This window comes from Pinus tabuliformis, chromosome 5_2, assembly GCF_031772625.1.
Source record: "Pinus tabuliformis cultivar Carrire ecotype Pingquan chromosome 5_2, CPIR1, whole genome shotgun sequence".
In the NCBI taxonomy this organism is placed as follows: Eukaryota; Viridiplantae; Streptophyta; class Pinopsida; order Pinales; family Pinaceae; genus Pinus; species Pinus tabuliformis.
In genome coordinates this window covers 19,558,015-19,579,955 of record NC_142306.1, presented here as the reverse complement: position 1 = coordinate 19,579,955, position 21,941 = coordinate 19,558,015, and the positions used below count along the sequence as shown (strand labels likewise).

Below are 21,941 nucleotides of genomic sequence, written 5' to 3'. Positions count from 1 at the left end.
GATCACTCATTTTCTTATTGGTTGGGGCGTGGTTGAAAACTCTGAAGTGGCCTTGGTGCATTGTGGCTCAACAAGTCTACCCATTTGTTTGCCATGTCCTTGGCATGTTGCATGTGCTTCCTTCTTGGGATGCAAGAGGTGCAAGGCATAAAAGTTTTACATGATATTTTGATATCTCTTTGACTTGACAAGTTTTCAGGTTGGCTCTTGGTAAGAGAGAACCCGAAATGCCCTTTTGAGTGGGAGGGTGCTACCTGGTTGATCCTGCCAGTATTCATATGCTTGTCTCAAAGATTAAGCCATGCATGTTTAAGTATGAACTAATTTAGATTGTGAAACTGCAAATGGCTCATTAAATAAGTTATAGCTTTTTTATGGTAGCACACTACTCAGATAACCATAGTAATTCTAGAGATAATACATGCACCAAGTCCTGACTCTTTGGAAGGGATGCATTTTTAGATAAAAGGCCGGCGTGGGATTGCCCGCTTCTCCGGTGAATCATGATAACTCGACGGATCACACAGCCCTTGTGTTGGTGATGCTTCATTCAAATTTCTTCCCTATCAACTTTCGATGGTAGGATAGAGGCCTACCATGGTGGTGACGGGTGACAGAGAATTAGGGTTCGATTCCATAGAGGGAGCCTAAGAAACAGCTACCACATCCAAGGAAGGTAGCAGGTGCACAAATTACCCAATCCTGACATGGGGAAGTAGTGACAATAAATAACAATACTGGGCTCATCAACTCTGATAATTGGAATGAGTACAATATAAATCCCTTAATGAGGATCCTTTCGACAGCAAGTCTGGTGCTAGTAGCCGTGGTAATTCCAGCTCCAATAGCGTATATTTAAGTTGTTGTAGTTAAAAACATCGTAGTTGGATCTTAGGTCATAAAGGTCAGTCTGCCTACTCGGTGTTCACCTGCCCTTCTGTCCCTTTTGTTAGTAGCATGCTCCTAGCCTTAATTTGGCTAGGTCGTGGCTCTCGTGCTGTTACTTTGAAAAAATTAGAGTTCTCAAAGAAAGCTTATGCTCTGAATACATTAGCATCGAATAACGTGATAGGATTATGGTCCTATTGTGTTGGCCTTCAGGACCAGAGTAATGATTAATAGGGACTATTGGGGGCATTCGTATTTCATTGTCAGAGGTGAAATTCTTGGATTTATGAAAGAAGGACCACTACAAAAAAATTTTCCAAGGATGTTTTCATTAATCAAGAATGAAAGCTGGGGGCTCGAAGATGATAAGATATTGTCCTAGTCTCAACCACAAACAATGCTGACAAGGGATCGTAGGATGTTTCTCTAAGGACTCCACCAGCACCTTCTGAGAAATCAAAGTGTTTGGGTTTTGGGGGGAGTATGGTCACAAGGATGAAACTTAAAGGAATTGACAGAAGGGCACCGCTAGGAGTGGAGCCTTGGGCTTAATTTGACTCAACATGGGGAAACTTACTAGGTCCAGACATAGTAAGGATTGACAGATTGAAAGCTCTTTCTAGATTCTATGGGTGGTGGTGCATGGTCATTCATTGTCAGGCATGGTTGCTGTAGTTGAGGTACTTGGGAAATACGATGGATAAATTTAGACTCATTCGTAGCAGCGGTGCTCGGTCTTTTGTTCATTGGAAGGCATGCGCCAAGGATGTAGGATTCCATATTTGGTTCTCTCGAAAATGTAATGGTGGTTGATGTGTTGCTTGGGTGAGCTTTTTTGTTGATGGTTGGGTCGAGGGAGTGGTTGCACATGTGCCTGGTAGCTCAAACCTTCCGTGAGGGGAAATTTTTGGGGTGGGGTCAATATGGGATGGATGAAGAGTGGTTCAACCCTTTGGGTTGGCCACCCTAGTCCTCCCGACTATTCCTCGATATGCCCTTGCAGAAGGGTTGGGTGTCCAGGTAATGAAGAACCCCTCACTTGATCTGAGCTCCATCAAGATCAAAATTTTCCCCACCAATGGGCATGAGGGCGGCAATCTTATCTTATGCCTTTACCATCGAGGGAATTCCTTGTCCTCTCGTGAGCCACTCCCCTTCTAAGGAAAAAAGAAGTATCGGGTTGTGTCTTTTTTCCTCCCTTTGGATTGTGGGTTTTTTGTGGGACTTGGTCATTTCCTTGTTTCATGGTGTGCACTTTGTGGATGTCCCTCTCTTTAGTGGCCTTGCACTGTTATCGGGAAATCTAGTGTCCATGCAGAGTTGCTAGTCCCACTAAGACTAGTAGCTATCTTAGAAACAAACAAACTAAAACTACTTTCGTTTTCCTTTATGAGAAGTAGATAAGAGGGGAAACAAAGGATACCAACCTCTATCTTGTGCTTGGTTCCTTGCTTTATTCCTCTCCCTTATGATAGATCTTTGCCACTCGCTACCTCATCTACCCAAATTCAAAGAGCACATGTGGAATCAAAGCAGCATAACACTATCCAAGAGATCTACTATCACAAACAATATAGGACCAGATATATATTGACCACACAAATGCATATATCATCAATCATACAAGAATGTGGAGGAAAACTTGAATAGCTTTATTAATATCAAGAATAGCAAAGAGGATTACAACCAATTGTTCTGACCCAACGTCATCCTCTCAGCAAGAAATCCCTTCTTCACCTCATGAAAAGCTTAGATCACCCAACACTATTATGTTACACCAAGAAACGAGTAGCACTTCCTTACAAGATACAAAATTCCAGCCTCTGGATCTCTGGGATGAGGGATCCATATATAGATGATTGCAGGGAGGTTAGACAGCTTCTGAGATTTAATTAGTGTCCTCTCTCTGATAGTTCTTAATTCCACTTGGAGATTGATGATCTCTTACTCATCCTTGGGTGAATTCAGAGAGGCAAGTGTCACAGGAGAAGTTTCTGGAAGATTCCATGATCATCCACCTCACAAATTGACTCTGCCATTTGTCCACTCTCACCCATCGCACCCCATAGAAGGGATTTTCAGTATGCATCACACCTCCTGTGTGCATTTAGGTGGGATGCACCGCACTTTGACCATGGAGCAGGTGAGATGGTCTAGCTTTGACCAGTTCTGAGTAGTTTTTCATGGAGAACTTCTGGGAGATGATGTAATCATCTATCCTTGTTCTTTTAGGGGATGGAACAAAAATTTTATGGACTTAGGAGTCCTTGGTTTATGGACATGTTTGATTGGGGCTGTAGTGCCCAAAAATGTCTATAACAGTTTCCCCGAAAGCATGAGGTCGTTAATCTTTTGATGTCGGGTGAAATGCTTTATCATGAGGATAAGTTGTTTCAAGCTAGAAGGCGACCTGTAATAAGATACAATACAATACATTATCTTCATAATATTTTCATGATCTAGCTGAGGTAGGCATTCCCATGCTCAGCTTTATAAATTCATTTTCATGTACATAAGACAGACAATCGTTTGAGTGCAGACTGATGATTCTGGTAGAGCCATCATCCCTTAGATTGGATGATTATCTGTGCAACAATGATGTACATTTGATGTCTTTATTTTTCTGAATATATATCATAGCCCAGATGGATGAAACTAGATCCGGGGTCTTCAATCTCATTCGATCTTCACTCAAATTACAAGTCGATCCATGTGAGAGATGTTCTAGAGTTGAACATGGAAAGACATCGCCTGATTACCACCCAGTGATGTAAGCTGTTAACAGGCGCAAGAGGAATCATCGATAATGATGATGACCCTCAAGGTACGACAGTACAATTCACATGGTGTGAAAAAGGGACTTGGTGTCGAACACCACACAAAATCTTTCGGTCAAAGGCCATTGATGTAAACCTGTCAGCGGAAGTGAGAAACTTGCCATTGAGGCATGCAAGCTTCAAAGTATCAAAAGGGTGTTCCTAGATTGACTTCCTAGATAATGTGCTGATGTCGACAAGAAGTGATCCATCATAGGAGGGCCTTAATGAATCCCACATCTACAACATGGAATAGAGCAAATGATTTTAATGGAGGTGAAAATGATATGATGATACAAGGTTCAGGGTGGCAGTCATGAAAGAATGGAGAATAAATGTATTGCAGTGGATGAGACACAAGTGAATTCTTTGAGCAACTTCTCTTGAACATATCGGCGACACTGACATGATGGATTGGTAGCGTTAACCCCAAATGTGTATGGTGTGATGGACCAATGGTGATATGACCAGTGAATGGAACAACCCAACCCGACTCGGATGCGGAGTGAAAGTGCCATGTTCAAGAGTGACTGGCTACCAATAAAGTTTCTTCAAGTTTTCTTCCCAATTTTTCCCTAGTCATTGCTGACCAGTACCTCTTTATTTTTGTAAAGCTTAAGGAGGATAACATATGCTTGTTCTATAATTTTCCCTTCGGGCAAACCCATCGCTATGTTTTAACGAGCCTAGCGATAGTGAAACTAGTTCTTGTCTGTATGGACAAGTTTGTCGCTATTTGGTTTTAACGAGTTCAACGACAAAGATAACTCGGTCCTTTTCAATTTTATAGAGTCTGAAAGGGACGTAAATAAAACTCCAACAATCCTTTTTCATCATATAATCCCTTAAGTCCGAAAAAGTATAAAATAATACAAAAGGGATGAATTTTCAGTAATTTTAACGAGCCGAACAAAACAAGCGCTTGATCTTTTTGTGTAATAATCCCCCGAGTCCAAAAAGATTAAAATCTAAAGGAGGGATAGCACTTCCGGTCACCTTAACGAGCTGTAGAGGCCAATTACTCAGCAATCTTTTCATATTTTACAAGTCAGATGAAAAGAGCTTAAAGGAGACTCGTTTTTTGAGGAACGAGTGATAAATTCAAGTAGCAGCTAATTCCAGGCAAGGTTTGGAATTTTCCAATCACGGTAGTGTCACAAGGATGGCTAATAGGATCACTCTTCATAGTTGTTCCTCAAAAAGGGTAAACAATCAAATGGAGTTGAATGATCGGCCAAAACAGAGTGGAGGTGATGATGAGAACACGACCAAGGCTCATAGTTTGATGATAATGCATTCACGATGGTTATTTACCGAAAATTGGTTCATTTTTTAATGAATGAGCTTAAACTCTAGGGGAAACATTTGCTCATTGCTTATGTTTAATTTTTCACGAGCTTGAACTCCACATAAAAACTGCTCAATCCAGCCGTATAATAAGGATGTCTCATCTAAGATGCCATTTTTTATGGAGCTTGCACCTTACAAAGATTTCCCCCGCATCCTTTATTTATGCAAGTTAGGAAACGACCAATCCTATGAGTTTAAAGGGTTAGAGGACCTGCAAATTTTAAAAATAAATGGCTGCTCTTTGCTTGCATGCCAAAAGGTTTGCATGCTCTCAAGTATAGTGAAGTAGAGTTTCCCAGGTTTGTCGTGGCGGAAAAAGTCGTTTGTGCGGACACAACTGACCTCCCTAGGAGTCTAAACTCTCTAGCGACAAACAAGACAAAATGGAATAATCTTTCTCTAAATACACCTTTTAAAACATGAAAACTACAAGTGTTTAGGCTTACCTTATTCCAAAACGCTGTTGTTGTAGTCCATTCTTGGCGATCCGGATGAGCTCCTCCTTCACATCAATTCCTGCAACCACAAACAATCAAACAATTACCAAGCACTTGCATTTCATATAATAAAACATATATCCAACATGCAGACCAAGGAACACATGAAATAACTCATTAACACAAGCTATTGAGAAAAATAAACCAGTTTGTACTAATAACGAAACAAAGGAAACTCTTACAACCTGGCCTTGGTGTTGTGCAAGTTCCTCCCAGGGTCCATCAAGGGTTTTCCTCTACTTTGACAAAGCTCACCCACTTCCAAGTAGAATCAAGCAAAGACATTCTCTCCTCACAAGGTTCTAAATGGGAGTCCTAATTCCTGCAGCATTTACCCAAAGAAAATGTATAGCTTCAACCTCCCCTCCTTCTGGCTCAATGCCTTTATTTATAGTGCTGTAAAGAGGTTATTCAGGTCCACCATCAATGGGATAATCCCCCTCTTTGGGTGGGATAGCTCCCTTATTGATGGGATAAGTTCCTCCTTAATAGGGATACATGAACCAACTGGAGGCGCATCCATTTCATCAAACCGACCTCTAGAAAGTTCTAGAAGTAACCACAAGTAACTTTTTTAAGATGAAACTTGCGCATTTTGCCTTTTACAGAAGGACGCACCTGTCCCTTAACATACAGAGCGTCTAAGGACGCAGACTTTGTGAACATTGTGAGCGTCCCCGCAGGTAAGGCTTGAGAGAACCTGCGACCCCAGAGATAAACACATTTTTTACAAGACTTTCTCTCTTCTTTGAGTTTGAGATGGATAGCAGAGGCATAAGACTTGCCTAAGAGGGTAGCATGACTGTTGATTGAGCCATACTAACTGTAAATAGTCATGGTGACATTTTTTAGTGTAACAGATTGCCCCCTAAAGTGTGAAGCCTGGAATAGATTAGGGTTTTATAATTCTAGGAAGGGTGAAGCGCTTTATCATTTCAAGGATTGTCTTGTGGATGACCTGGTTGGAACCTGCAATTTTCAACACAAAATACATGTATAAGATTATATCATCACTGAGGTAGGCATTCCCATACTCAGATTCAAAACTTTAACTAAAGGACTAACTACTCTGATACAGGAATGATCTTGCAGTACATCATTTTTATAGACTTTTGTAGACACAGTATGGACGCAGCCATCTGTTTATGATTAGTCTACATAGATAATGAATACAAAATTCCTCGCAGCCTGGATGGTAGAAACTAGATCCAGGGTCTTCACTTCTACTTCCCGAATTGGTACGATTCTAGCCATGTGATTAAATGATTTGATGTCGAACACGGTAGAAACCACTTGATTACCAGTCGATGATGTAAACTGTTAACAAGCATGAGAGAGACCACCAGTAATGTCAATGGTTCTCAAAGTACCAAGCACAACCCGTGAAATGTGAATAGATGTTTTGATGTCGAACACTTCACGGAATCCTCTGATCGAAAGTCAATGATGTAAACTGACGTCAAAGGCGAGAAACCTGCCATTGATGCATGCAGACTTCAAGGTACTGTCGATTCCTAAGTCATCTTTCTAGATAATGTGTCGATGTCGATAGAAAGCAACCCGTTGCAGGCAAGCCCACAACACGAAATCATTGTTCAAGTTGAAGAAATGTTGCTGTGAGGACTGACTCAGGGATGGTCAAATGGATGACAAGTATTTTGCAGATGAAAGTTTTTCTCACAGACCTCTTGAACACATAACGACACGACAGATGGCTTGGTAACAAATAACTCAAAGTTAATCCCCGGAACCCGGTTAAAGACTTTCAAAGTGGTTTGATCAACTGTGAGGTAAAAGATTTCCCAACCCAGGTGAATGAAAAGTGTCGTGTTCAAGAGTGGTAATAAAGTTTGTTTCGAGACAAAAGGTAACAAACAGGTTCATTCTTCTCTCTTTTCCCCCACCATTTCTGGCAAGTACCTCTTTATTTTTAACAAGCTTGAGGAGGATAACATATGCTTGATTATAAGCTCATCCTTCGGATGAGTCCAACCTAGTTTTGATTCGAACCCTAGGAAGGAGTGGTTCGTTCCTGTTTCTAATGGAACAGGTCCTCTACTGTAAAAGTTTAACGAGCCCAGTATAGGAGAAACTCGGCGTTTTTCAATTTTAGAGAGTCTGAAAAAACTAAAGGAGACTCCACGTTGAACTTTTTCGTACATTTGTGTCCCTCAAGCCCGAAAAAGTATAAAATAATACCTGGGGGAACCGCTTGATCTTGTGACCAAGGAGTACTTTCATAATAGTGTCGTTGACCTGAAAAGTAAAAAGTGATCAAGGACACGTCGTTTTATTTCCTTATCGAGTTTGAAACGACAAAAACCCGGCAATCTTTTCCTGATTTTGCGGTCAGAAAAGAGCTAAAAGGGGACCGTCTTTTAATTCCATTTTAACGAGTGTAAAAGAAATGCTCGGCGATCTTTTCATGTTTTAGGAGTCAGAAAAGGGCTTAAAAGATGACTCTAAGGTTTCACTTTTTCGTAAGTTTTAACGAGTCCGAAAAAAGGGATAAAAATGTACTCATGTGGCCGACTTTCAATTTAATTTACGAGCAGGAAAAGACGGAAAGAACTCGGCATTTTCATTTGTTTTACGAGAATGAAAGATAGCAAAATAATCTCAGTATTTTCATGAGTTTAACGAGTCTTGAAAATAACTGAAATTGACTCGAGATAGGTTTCATTTTTACAAAAGCTTGAAACAGAGGAAAACTATGCTTCCCAGTAGTTTCATTTTTTAACAAGCTTGAAACAGAGAGAAAACTGTGCTTGATGCCCCCTAAGCATAACTGCTAGAGCGCATGCCCCCCAGCTTCATTTCATTCAACCAGTTGGATGAAATGAAGGTTTGAGTTACGAGATTATTTGAAAGACTCGACCTAAAACAAAAAACTGAAATAACTAACCTAAATATATAACTTAACATCTATGAGATCTAGTCAATCTCTCGACTCAAGTAGAGGAGAATTTGTTTCATTTTTTAACGAGCTTGACACAGGAAAAGAACTATGCTCGGATTCGGTTTCATGTTTACGCAAGCTTGAAACGAAAAACTATGCTTGTTATAAGTTCACATGCCCCTAGCATAATGACGCCAAACGAGGTACATGCCCCCCAAGCTTCATTGCATTCAATGAGGTGGATGGAATGAAGCTTTACTTTCGAAATCTTGGAAAGACTTGTGGGAGCTGTTTCATTTTTTAGTGAGGTTGACACAGGAAAAGAACTATCCTCAAAACCCTTGTTTCATTTTTTAAACGAGCTTGACACAAGATAAGGAACTATGCTCATAACTACTCTCTATAATCTACCTAACAATAAACTCTACTCTAAAAACCTTGATTCATTTTTTAACGAGCTTGACACAAGACAAGGAACTGTGCTCTAAAATCCTTGATTCATTTTTTAATGAGCTTGACACAAGACAAGGAACTATGCTCATGACTACGCTCTAGAAACTACCTACTTAACCTACCCTTGTTTCATTTTTTAACGAGCTTGACACAAGACAAGGAACTATGCTCAAGAAGTTCGCATGCCCCCAGTATAATGATGCAAAGTGAGGTACATGCCCCCCAGGCTTCATTGCATTCAACCGGCTGGATGAAATGAAGGTTTACTTTCAATATTTAACTTGAAAAGGGAGTTGTTTCATTTTTAAGGAGGTTGACACAAGAAAAGAACTATCCTCATACCTGATTCATTTTTTAACGAGGTTGACTCAGTAACAGGAACTATCCTCATACCTGATTCATTTTTTAACGAGGTTGACTCAGTAACAGGAACTATCCTCATACCTGATTCATTTTTTAATGAGGTTGACTCAGTAACAGGAACTATCCTCAAAACTCTACTTGCTACAATCTATCTACATATCCTAAAATCTACCCGATTCATTTTTTAATGAGGTTGACTCAGTAACAGGAACTTTCCTCATTCGCCTATTTCATTTTTTAGCGAGGTTGATACAGGTGTTACACTAAAAAATGTCACCTTGACTACTTACAGTTAGTATGGCTCAAATCAACAGTCATGCTACCCTCTTAGGCAAGTCTCATGCCTCTGTTATCCATCTCAAACTCAAAGAAGAGAGAAAGTCTTGTAAAAACTATGTTTATCTCTAGGGTCGCAGGTTCTCTCTAGCCTTACCTGCGGGGACGCTGACCATGTTCACAAAATCTGCGTCCATGGACGCTCTGTATGTTAAGGGACAGGTGCGTCCCTCTGTAAAAGGCAAAATGCGCGAGTTTTATCTTGAAAAAGTTACTTGTGGTTACTTCTAGAACATTCTAGAGGTCGGTTTGATGAAATGGATGCGCCTCCAGTTGGTTCATGTATCTCTATTAAGGGGGAACTTATCCCATCAATAAGGGAGCTATCCCACCCAAAGAGGGGGATGATCCCATTGATAGTGGACCTGAATAACCTCTTTACAGCACTATAAATAAAGGCATTGAGCCAGAAGGAGAAGAGGTTGGAGCTATACATTTTCTTTGGGTAAATGCTGCAGGATTTAGGTCTTCCATTAGAGCCCTTGTGAGGAGAGATTGTCTTCACTTGATTCTACTTGGGAGAGGGTGAGCTTTGTCAAAGTAGAGGAAAACCCTTGATGGACCCTGGGAGGAACTTGCACAACACCAAGGCCAGGTTGTAAGAGTTTCTTTGTTTCGTTATTAATACAAACTGGTTTATTTTTCTCAATAGCTTGTGTTAATGAGTTATTTCATGTGTTCCTTGGTCTGCATGTTGAATATATGTTTTATTATATGAAATGCAAGTGCTTGGTAATTGTTTGATTGTTTGTGGTTGCAGGAATTGACTTGAAGGAGGAGCTCATCCGGATCGTCAAGAACGGACTTCAACAACAGCGTTTTGGAATAAGGTAAGCCTAAACACTTGTAGTTTTCATGTTGTAAAAGGTGTATTTAGAGAAAGATCACTCCATTTTGTCTTGTTTGTCATTAGAATGTCTTAGACTTCTAGGAAGGTCAGTCGTGTCCGCACCCTTGACAAATTCCGTGTGACAAATTGGCGACTCCGCTAGGGATAGATTCCATTGATGAGAAAAGTCTTTTCCTTTATGTGAACTTTGCTCTGAGAAAATCATTTTTATTTTTCTGGTTTTGGCTCTGTGATTCTGTCTCTGGGTGGGTTAGCTTAGGATTAGTTTTATTTTGGTTTTTCTTGAGTTTTTCAGACGGACGCACCCTCTGAGTGCTGCACAGTGCGTCCCTGGACGCACTTTTGCTGCGTGCACAGAGCGGGCCCGCACCTGTGCTAACGGGTTGCCTGCGTCCCTTGCCAAAATTTGAGAAAATTCCATTTTTTGCCTTTTGTGCTCTTAGATTTTGTTTTTTCTTAGTTTTTTCTGCCCAGATTCATTAGTCCCTTGTCCAGAATCTTCACCTAAGCTTATTCCTGCTTTTAGCTTTCATCTATTGGGTGTTTTGAGTCTCTTTTTTGAGAAATTCTTAATTTGATTTCCTTTGGTCATTACTTGGAGGTTTCTCTCAGTCTTTTCACAATTTTGCATCTTTTTGTATGAATTTTGTATGAGTGTTAATCGCCTTTGAGTGTTAATCGCCTTTGAGTGTTTTTATGTTTTGATCTTTGGAACTCTCACCCAGTTTTCTCGACTTGCACTTGATTGGTTCTTAGATCACATTAGAATCATCTTGTGTTTGAGAATTCTCTTGCATAGATCACATTTGCATAATTAGAATTCTCATTTTCAGAATATGAATGAAAAATGTGCATAGATTACATTTGCATACTTTTCAAGTGAATTGTGCTTAGATTACAATTGCATAGTTTACATTCGGAAAAATCAATCGTAGATTTAGATCAGCTTTCTTTGATTTGAATTTACACAAAAATAAAAATAAAAATTCGTTTGCAATTGATTTGCATTAGTTTTTCTTGATGAAATTAGTGCATTAGAGAATTTGTTAAATTTTCTCTTAATGATCAATTTTTTGCATTGTTGGAAGTGAATGGAAACTCTCTCCTTACTCTAGTTAGGATTCATCGAATTGAAAGGATTGCATTATCATATTCGATTGCATTCAGTTGAGTCAGGTCATAACACCATTGGTTTCATCTCCATTTACCCATTTGAGTAATAACAGCCTTAATAACACAGCGCTTAATTAAAATTCATCTCGTAATTTTTACATTTCTAGGGCTCTGAAACACCAACATAGCTTAGGCTAGGGTCTTGGAGTAGGTGAGTACTTAACTCTCCAAGACTACAAAACCAAACAGATAGTTTATCTTGAGTAGAATAAATCCAATTGTTTCAATTGCACTCTGGGAAAGCTCCTCTTAAAGGAGAAGCACGAGCTCGTGTCCGAACCAGTGAGGGGATCATTCCCCCCTCGTTGGGAACGACGCCAGACAGTACGTATTACAAACGGTAAACCTCGGATTAACCATTGTCGAGGAGCCAGGGGTCACTTATCGGTAAACCTTGGATTATTGTCAAGGAGCCGGTAAGGGGATTGAGCTTGTTACTCTGCCCTTGCGTGCTGTCGGAGTTTAGACTGTTCCCCCAGGTGTAATTGTTGTGATTGGTAACTTTAGTGACCATAATCTTTAGGGTTCTACCGAGGTGACGGTGGAGGGAAGGTCCCACTGTACCTGGAGCAGACGTCGGTTATACTCACTTGGATTTTCCGGGGGTTCACTTCACTTCGAGACGGTTAAAGTGGAGGAACCTGTGCCGGTCTATTCATTAAGCAGGTTGCCAGGGTAACTGTTCCACCCACCACTTCTGTACTGAATTCGGCGATGTTGGGCTTCATCACCAACTAGTGTTTTCGGTCCGGAAGGCTACTGTTTGTGTATGGTTTGACTCCTAGATTTGATAGCGCGTGTTAATTTGTTTGTTTTTACTTTTAGAGACCATAGGTGTGAATTGTGAATTTTAGTTGTTAAGTGTGAATTGTGAATTGTTAATTTTAGTTTTAAATTGTTAATAAAATTCACTGAAGTTGAATATAATGGCAAATGTTCCGGAATTTATCAACCTAGGAACCCCTCCTAATGAGAATCCTAGTACTTTTCCTTACCTTGGAAATGTTGGTCCTCCTTATATGGCTACTTTGTCATTACCTGGATTTACAATAGGTTTACCGATATGGTTATTTTCAACTTCGTTGGCCCAAAGTACTCCAATTGTTCCACCTCAACCGGATGCTTCACCTCAACAGAGTTCACCATCTCAACATCACCAACCTTCTGTTGACCCTTTACCTTCTTCGCCTAATTTTTCTTCCTCCATTTCTTCCTCTTCGCCTGGTAAAAGCCTTGATGCTAGTAACCAGGAGGCTAAGAAGAAGAAGAAAGGGAAGAAGAAAAAGAAGAAGAAGAAGCAAGATAAGAAAGAAGTCAACCAACCAACCATGGCTGTAAGTGTTAGTTGTGTTGAGGAAAATTCCGACATGCACCGTAAACCCAAATACCCTTGCAAGCTTTGTAAGGGTGACCACTTCCTTGTCAATTGTCCTGGAATTCCAAAGGTCTTGGAAGTATGGTCAGAAAAATCTCATCAACTTTCCGTTGATCCATCAACCAGTGACAGTCAGGTTCCTGGGAAAAAGGGTAAAGTTAGGTTTCCTTGTAAGTTATGCAAAGGGAGTCATCAAACTCACATTTGCCCTCACATGGATGAAGCCTCAACATTGTTGGAAAACCTTACTGTTCCACAGCAAGAATTTCCAACTGGTTACCGTAAACTTTCTCCCAACCTACCGTCAACTGACGGAGTGATTGATCTAAATTCAAGTACAGTCGATCACACTCTCCCATTGGAGAGTGAAACTCATGTCACTCAGGTTGATGATCCATTAGTTGATCAAGTGGTCGATTCAATTTCACATTCGGTCGATCACACTCTCCTTTTCGAGAGTAAATTTCATATCACTGATGTTCTTCTTGTTACATCGGATTCTTCTATGCCGGGGGGCATTTCACCTGTTTCTACAGAACCCCCTCCAAGTACTGAGGTCTTTTCCTTTGATTGGAATAGACTGACAGAACCTCGTCTTCCTTCCTCCATCCCTTTCCAAATCATTGTCAAGGCTGGTGGTAGGGACATACATCGTACTCAGGTAGATGAAGGTGCTTCTGTTAGTATTTTATCCTCAGCTGTTTGGAAAGCTTTGGGTTCCCCTCAGCTTGCGCCTATTACGCAGAATCTGAAAGCTTTTAACATAACAATTAGTGAACCTTTAGTGATCCTTCCTAAGTTTTCTATTACCTTGGAAGGTAAAACTGTTTGTGTTGATCTTATGGTAGTTCGAGGTCCCTTGGATTTCAATTTACTCCTTGGGCGAGACTATGTTTATGCAATGAAAGCTGTCGTATCGACACTCTTTCGCGTGATGTCTTTCCCTCACAATGGCAGTATTGTGACTGTAGACCAGCTTTCGTTCCCTAGTCTTTTTTCAACTACCAATAATATGACACCCCTAAATGTTCCTGATTCTAAAGTGGTATCTACCCTGCCACAGGTTAATTATGTGGCAACCGGTCCCATGATTTCAGTTACCGATGTAAGTGAGCCTCTCACTGTTTGCTCATCTTCCTTTGATTTAGCTCCGGTAATTGACATGGAAAACTCTATGGGATTACTTGAACATGATGTTCTTATCCCTTTTGAGTCCCTTGACATGTGTTCCTTCCCAAGAAGTATTCTTCCTTCGGATGAAGACCTCTTGGAAGCCATGATCAAGGTGTGTCCATTGACATGTCTTTCCTCCAGTTGGAAACCATGATCAATGTTACGAGGAGAGTTTTTCCTGTATCAACCTCGTTAAAAAATGAAATAGGCTGTTACGAGGATAGTTTGTTCCTCTCTCAACCTCGTTAAAAAATGAAATTGGATGTCATGAGGACAGTTCTTTTACTGAGTCAACCTCATTAAAAAATGAATCAGCTAGATTTTAGGTCATATAGATAGTTAGAAATTAGGATGTAATGAGGAAAGTTCCTTTTACTGTGTCAACCTCGTTAAAAAATGAATCAGTGTGTACGAGGAAAGTTCCTTTTACTGTGTCAACCTCGTTAAAAAATGAATCAGTGTATGAGGATAGTTCTTTTACTGAGTCAACCTCATTAAAAAATGAATCAGGTAGATTTTAGGATATGTAGGTAGATTGTAGAAAGCAGGTTTGAGGACAGTTCCTGTTACTGAGTCAACCTCATTAAAAAATGAATCAGTTTTGAGGATAGTTCCTGTTACTGAGTCAACCTCGTTAAAAAATGAATCAGGTATGAGGACAGTTCTTTTACTGAGTCAACCTCATTAAAAAATGAATCAGCTAGATTTTAGGATATGTAGATAGATTGTAGAAAGTAGGGTTTGAGGACAGTTCCTGTTACTGAGTTAACCTCATTAAAAAATGAATCAGGTTTGAGGATAGTTCCTGTTACTGAGTCAACCTCGTTAAAAAATGAATCAGGTATGAGGATAGTTCTTTTCTTGTGTCAACCTCCTTAAAAATGAAACAACTCCCTTTTCAAATTAAATATTGAAAGTAAACCTTCATTTCATCCAGCCGGTTGAATGCAATGAAGCCTGGGGGGCATGTACCTCGCTTTGCATCATTATGCTGGGGGCATGCGAACTTTTTGAGCATAGTTCCTTGTCTTGTGTCAAGCTCGTTAAAAAATGAAACAAGGGTAGGTTAAGTAGGTAGATTGTAGAGAGTAGTCATGAGCATAGTTCCTTGTCTTGTGTCAAGCTCATTAAAAAATGAATCAAGGATTTTAGAGCACAGTTCCTTGTCTTGTGTCAAGCTCGTTAAAAAATGAATCAAGGTTTTTTAGAGTATAGTTTTTGGTTAGGTAGATTGTAGAGTAGTTACGAGCATAGTTCCTTATCTTGTGTCAAGCTCGTTTAAAAAATGAAACAAGGGTTTTGAGGATAGTTCTTTTCCTGTGTCAACCTCACTAAAAAATGAAACAACTCCCACAAGTCTTTCCAAGATCTTGAAAGTAAAGCTTCATTCCATCCACCTCATTGAATGCAATGAAGCTTGGGGGGCATGTACCTTGGTTTGCATCTTTATGCTGGGGGCATGTGAACTTATAACAAGCATAGTTTTTCGTTTCAAGCTTGCATAAACATGAAACTGAATCTGAGCATAGTTCTTTTCCTGTGTCAAGCTCGTTAAAAAATGAAACAAATCCTCCTCTAATTGAGTCAAGAGATTGACTAGATCTCGTAAATGTTAAGTGTTTAGGTTAGTTATTTCAGTTTTTTGCATAATTTTCTTACAGTTTTAGGTCAAGTCTTTCAAATGATCTCGTACTTGAACCTTCATTTCATCCTAATGGTTGAATGAAATGAAGCTAGGGAGGCATGCACTCTAGCAGTTATGCTTAGGGGGCATCAAGCACAGTTTTATCTCTGTTTCAAGCTTGTGTAAAAATGAAACTAATTTGAAGCATAGTTTTTATCTGTTTCAAGCTTTTGTAAAAATGAAACCTATTTCGAGTCAATTTCTGTTATTTTCAAGACTCGTTAAACTCATGAAAATCTCGAGATTATTTTGCTATTTTTCATTCTCGTAAAACAAATGAAAATGCCGAGTTCTTTCCGTCATTTCCTGCTCGTAAATTAAATTGAAAGTCGGCCACATGAGTACATTTTTATCCCTTTTTCGAACTCATTAAAATTTACGAAAAAGTGAAAACCATGAGTACATTTTTATCCCTTTTTCAAACTCGTTAAAACTTACGAAAAAGTGAAACCTCAGAGTCATCTTTTAAGCCCTTTTCAGACTCTTAAAACATGAAAAGATTGCCGAGCGTTTCTTTTACACTCGTTAAAATGGAATTAAAGGACGGTCCCCTTTTAGCTCTTTTCTGACCGCAAAATCAGGAAAAGATTGCCGGGTTTTTGTCGTTTCAAACTCGATAAGGAAATAAAACGACGTGTCCTTGATTGCTTTTTACTTTTCAGGTCAACGACACTATTATGAAAGTACTCCTTGGTCGCAAGATCAAGCGGTTCCCCCAGGTATTATTTTATACTTTTTCGGGCTTGAGGGACACAAATGTACGAAAAAGTTCAACGTGGAGTCTCCTTTAGTTTTTTCAGACTCTCTAAAATTGAAAAACGCCGAGTTTCTCCTATACTGGGCTCGTTAAACTTTTACAGTAAAGGACCTGTTCAATTACAAACAGGAACGAACCACTCCTTCCTAGGGTTCGAATTTAAACTAGGTTGGACTCGTCCGAAGGATGAGCTTATAATCAAGCATATGTTATCCTCCTCAAGCTTGTTAAAAATAAAGAGGTACTTGCCAGAAATGGTGGGGGAAAAGAGAGAAGAATGAACCTATTTGTCACCTTTTGTCTCAAACGAAACTTTATTACCACTCTTGAACACGACACTTTTTCATTCACCTGGGTTGGGAAATCTTTTACCTCACAGTTGATCAAATCACTTTGAAAGTCTTTAACCGGGTTCCGGGGATTAACTTTGAGTTATTCGTCACCAAGCCATCTGTCGTGTCGTTATGTGTTCAAGAGGTCTGCAAGCAAAAACTTTCATCTGCAAAATACTTGTCATCCATTTGACCATCCCTGAGTCAGTCCTTACAGCAACATTTCTTCAACTTGAACAATGATTTCGTGTTGTGGGCTTGCCTGCAACGGGTCGCTTTCTATCGACATCGACACATTATCTAGAAAGATGACTTAGGAATCGACAGTACCTTGAAGTCTGCATGCATCAATGGCAGGTTTCTCGCCTTTGACGTCAGTTTACATCATTGACTTTCGATCAAAGGATTCCGTGAAATGTTCGACATCAAAACATCTATTCACATTTCACGGGTTGTGCTTGGTACTTTGAGGACCATTGACATTACTGGTGGTTTCTCTCACGCTTGTTAACAGTTCACATCATTGACTGGTAATCAAGTGGTTTCTAACATGTTCGACATCGAATCATTTAATCACATGCTTAGAATCGTACCAATTCGGGAAGTAGAAGTGAAGACCCTGGATCTAGTTTCTACCATCCAGGCTGCGAGGAGTTTTGTATTCATTATCTATGTAGACTAATCATAAACAGATGGCTGCGTCCATACTGTGTCTACAAAAGTCTATAAAAATGATGTACTGCAAGATCATTCCTGTATCAGAATAGTTAGTCCATTAGTTAAAGTTTTGAATCTGAGTATGGGAATGCCTACCTCAGTGATGATATAATCTTATCCATGTATTTTGTGTTGAAAATTGCAGGTTCCAACCAGGCCATCCACAAGGCAATCCTTGAAATGATAAAGCGCTTCACCCTTCCTAGAATTACAAAACTCTACTCTATTCCAGGCTTCGCACTTTAGGGGGCAATCTGTTACACTAAAAAATGTCACCTTGACTACTTACAGTTAGTATGGCTCAAATCAACAGTCATGCTACCCTCTTAGGCAAGTCTCATGCCTCTGTTATCCATCTCAAACTCAAAGAAGAGAGAAAGTCTTGTAAAAACTATGTTTATCTCTGGGGTCGCAGGTTCTCTCTAGCCTTACCTGCGGGGACGCTGACCATGTTCACAAAATCTGCGTCCATGGACGCTCTGTATGTTAAGGGACAGGTGCGTCCCTCTGTAAAAGGCAAAATGCGCGAGTTTTATCTTGAAAAAGTTACTTGTGGTTACTTCTAGAACATTCTAGAGGTCGGTTTGATGAAATGGATGCGCCTCCAGTTGGTTCATGTATCTCTATTAAGGGGGAACTTATCCCATCAATAAGGGAGCTATCCCACCCAAAGAGGGGGATGATCCCATTGATAGTGGACCTGAATAACCTCTTTACAGCACTATAAATAAAGGCATTGAGCCAGAAGGAGAAGAGGTTGGAGCTATACATTTTCTTTGCGTAAATGCTGCAGGATTTAGGTCTTCCATTAGAGCCCTTGTGAGGAGAGATTGTCTTCACTTGATTCTACTTGGGAGAGGGTGAGCTTTGTCAAAGTAGAGGAAAACCCTTGATGGACCCTGGGAGGAACTTGCACAACACCAAGGCCAGGTTGTAAGAGTTTCTTTGTTTCGTTATTAATACAAACTGGTTTATTTTTCTCAATAGCTTGTGTTAATGAGTTATTTCATGTGTTCCTTGGTCTGCATGTTGAATATATGTTTTATTATATGAAATGCAAGTGCTTGGTAATTGTTTGATTGTTTGTGGTTGCAGGAATTGACTTGAAGGAGGAGCTCATCCGGAGCTATCCCACCCATACAGACAATAATAACTTGATTCTACTTGGGAGAGGTAAAAAATGTCACCTTGACTACTTACAGTTAGTATGGCTCAAATCAACAAGTCATGCTACCCTCTTAGGCAAGTCTCATGCCTCTGTTATCCATCTCAAACTCAAAGAAGAGAGAAAGTCTTGTAAAAATCATGTTTATCTCTGGGGTCGCAGGTTCTCTCTAGCCTTACCTGCGGGGACGCTGACCATGTTCACAAAATCCGCGTCCATAGACGCTCTGTATGTTAAGGGACAGGTGCGTCCCTCTGTAAAAGGCAAAATGCGCGAGTTTTATCTTGAAAAAGTTACTTGTGGTTACTTCTAGAACATTCTAGAGGTCGGTTTGATGAAATGGATGCGCCTCCAGTTGGTTCATGTATCTCTATTAAGGGGGAACTCATCCCATCAATAAGGGAGCTATCCCACCCATAGAGGGGGATGATCCCATTGATAGTGGACCTGAATAACCTCTTTACAGCACTATAAATGAAGGCATTGAGCCAGAAGGAGAAGAGGTTGGAGCTATACATTTTCTTTGGGTAAATGCTGCAGGATTTAGGTCTTCCATTAGAGCCCTTGTGAGGAGAGATTGTCTTCACTTGATTCTACTTGGGAGAGGGTGAGCTTTGTCAAAGTAGAGGAAAACCCTTGATGGACCCTGGGAGGAACTTGCACAACACCAAGGCCAGGTTGTAAGAGTTTCTTTGTTTCGTTATTAATACAAACTGGTTTATTTTTCTCAATAGCTTGTGTTAATGAGTTATTTCATGTGTTCCTTGGTCTGCATGTTGAATATATGTTTTATTATATGAAATGCAAGTGCTTGGTAATTGTTTGATTGTTTGTGGTTGCAGGAATTGACTTGAAGGAGGAGCTCATCTGGATCGTCAAGAACGGACTTCAACAACAGCGTTTTGGAATAAGGTAAGCCTAAACACTTGTAGTTTTCATGTTGTAAAAGGTGTATTTAGAGAAAGATCACTCCATTTTGTCTTGTTTGTCATTAGAATGTCTTAGACTTCTAGGAAGGTCAGCTGTGTCCGCACCCTTGACCAATTCCGTGTGACCATGTACCTCGCTTTGCATCATTATGCTGGGGGCATGCGAACTTTTTGAGCATAGTTCCTTGTCTTGTGTCAAGCTCGTTAAAAAATGAAACAAGGGTAGGTTAAGTAGGTAGATTGTAGAGAGTAGTCATGAGCATAGTTCCTTGTCTTGTGTCAAGCTCATTAAAAAATGAATCAAGGATTTTAGAGCACAGTTCCTTGTCTTGTGTCAAGCTCGTTAAAAAATGAATCAAGGTTTTTTAGAGTATAGTTTTTGATTAGGTAGATTGTAGAGTAGTTACGAGCATAGTTCCTTATCTTGTGTCAAGCTCGTTTAAAAAATGAAACAAGGGTTTTGAGGATAGTTCTTTTCCTGTGTCAACCTCACTAAAAAATGAAACAACTCCCACAAGTCTTTCCAAGATCTTGAAAGTAAAGCTTCATTCCATCCACCTCATTGACTGCAATGAAGCTTGGGGGGCATGTACCTTGGTTTGCATCTTTATGCTGGGGGCATGTGAACTTATAACAAGCATAGTTTTTCGTTTCAAGCTTGCATAAACATGAAACTGAATCTGAGCATAGTTCTTTTCCTGTGTCAAGCTCGTTAAAAAATGAAACAAATCCTCCTCTAATTGAGTCAAGAGATTGACTAGATCTCGTAAATGTTAAGTGTTTAGGTTAGTTATTTCAGTTTTTTGCATAATTTTCTTACAGTTTTAGGTCAAGTCTTTCAAATGATCTCGTACTTGAACCTTCATTTCATCCTAATGGTTGAATGAAATGAAGCTAGGGAGGCATGCACTCTAGCAGTTATGCTTAGGGGGCATCAAGCACAGTTTTATCTCTGTTTCAAGCTTGTGTAAAAATGAAACTAATTTGAAGCATAGTTTTTATCTGTTTCAAGCTTTTGTAAAAATGAAACCTATTTCGAGTCAATTTCTGTTATTTTCAAGACTCGTTAAACTCATGAAAATCTCGAGATTATTTTGCTATTTTTCATTCTCGTAAAACAAATGAAAATGCCGAGTTCTTTCCGTCATTTCCTGCTCGTAAATTAAATTGAAAGTCGGCCACATGAGTACATTTTTATCCCTTTTTCGAACTCATTAAAATTTACGAAAAAGTGAAAACCATGAGTACATTTTTATCCCTTTTTCAAACTCGTTAAAACTTACGAAAAAGTGAAACCTCAAAGTCATCTTTTAAGCCCTTTTCAGACTCTTAAAACATGAAAAGATTGTCGAGCGTTTCTTTTACACTCGTTAAAATGGAATTAAAGGACGGTCCCCTTTTAGCTCTTTTCTGACCGCAAAATCAGGAAAAGATTGCCGGGTTTTTGTCGTTTCAAACTCGATAAGGAAATAAAACGACGTGTCCTTGATTGCTTTTTACTTTTCAGGTCAACGACACTATTATGAAAGTACTCCTTGGTCGCAAGATCAAGCGGTTCCCCCAGGTATTATTTTATACTTTTTCGGGCTTGAGGGACACAAATGTACGAAAAAGTTCAACGTGGAGTCTCCTTTAGTTTTTTCAGACTCTCCAAAATTGAAAAACGCCGAGTTTCTCCTATACTGGGCTCGTTAAACTTTTACAGTAAAGGACCTGTTCAATTACAAACAGGAACGAACCACTCCTTCCTAGGGTTCGAATTTAAACTAGGTTGGACTCGTCCGAAGGATGAGCTTATAATCAAGCATATGTTATCCTCCTCAAGCTTGTTAAAAATAAAGAGGTACTTGCCAGAAATGGTGGGGGAAAAGAGAGAAGAATGAACCTATTTGTCACCTTTTGTCTCAAACGAAACTTTATTACCACTCTTGAACACGACACTTTTTCATTCACCTGGGTTGGGAAATCTTTTACCTCACAGTTGATCAAATCACTTTGAAAGTCTTTAACCGGGTTCCGGGGATTAACTTTGAGTTATTCGTCACCAAGCCATCTGTCGTGTCGTTATGTGTTCAAGAGGTCTGCAAGCAAAAACTTTCATCTGCAAAATACTTGTCATCCATTTGACCATCCCTGAGTCAGTCCTTACAGCAACATTTCTTCAACTTGAACAATGATTTCGTG

The 21,941-nt window shown here is 39.8% G+C and overlaps 1 pseudogene; it reads left to right on the top strand.

Moving 5' to 3' along the window:
- The first annotated feature begins 254 nt into the window (after positions 1-254).
- LOC149157325 (18S ribosomal RNA) lies at positions 255-1,363 on the top strand (annotated as a pseudogene).
- The last annotated feature ends 20,578 nt before the right edge of the window (positions 1,364-21,941 follow it).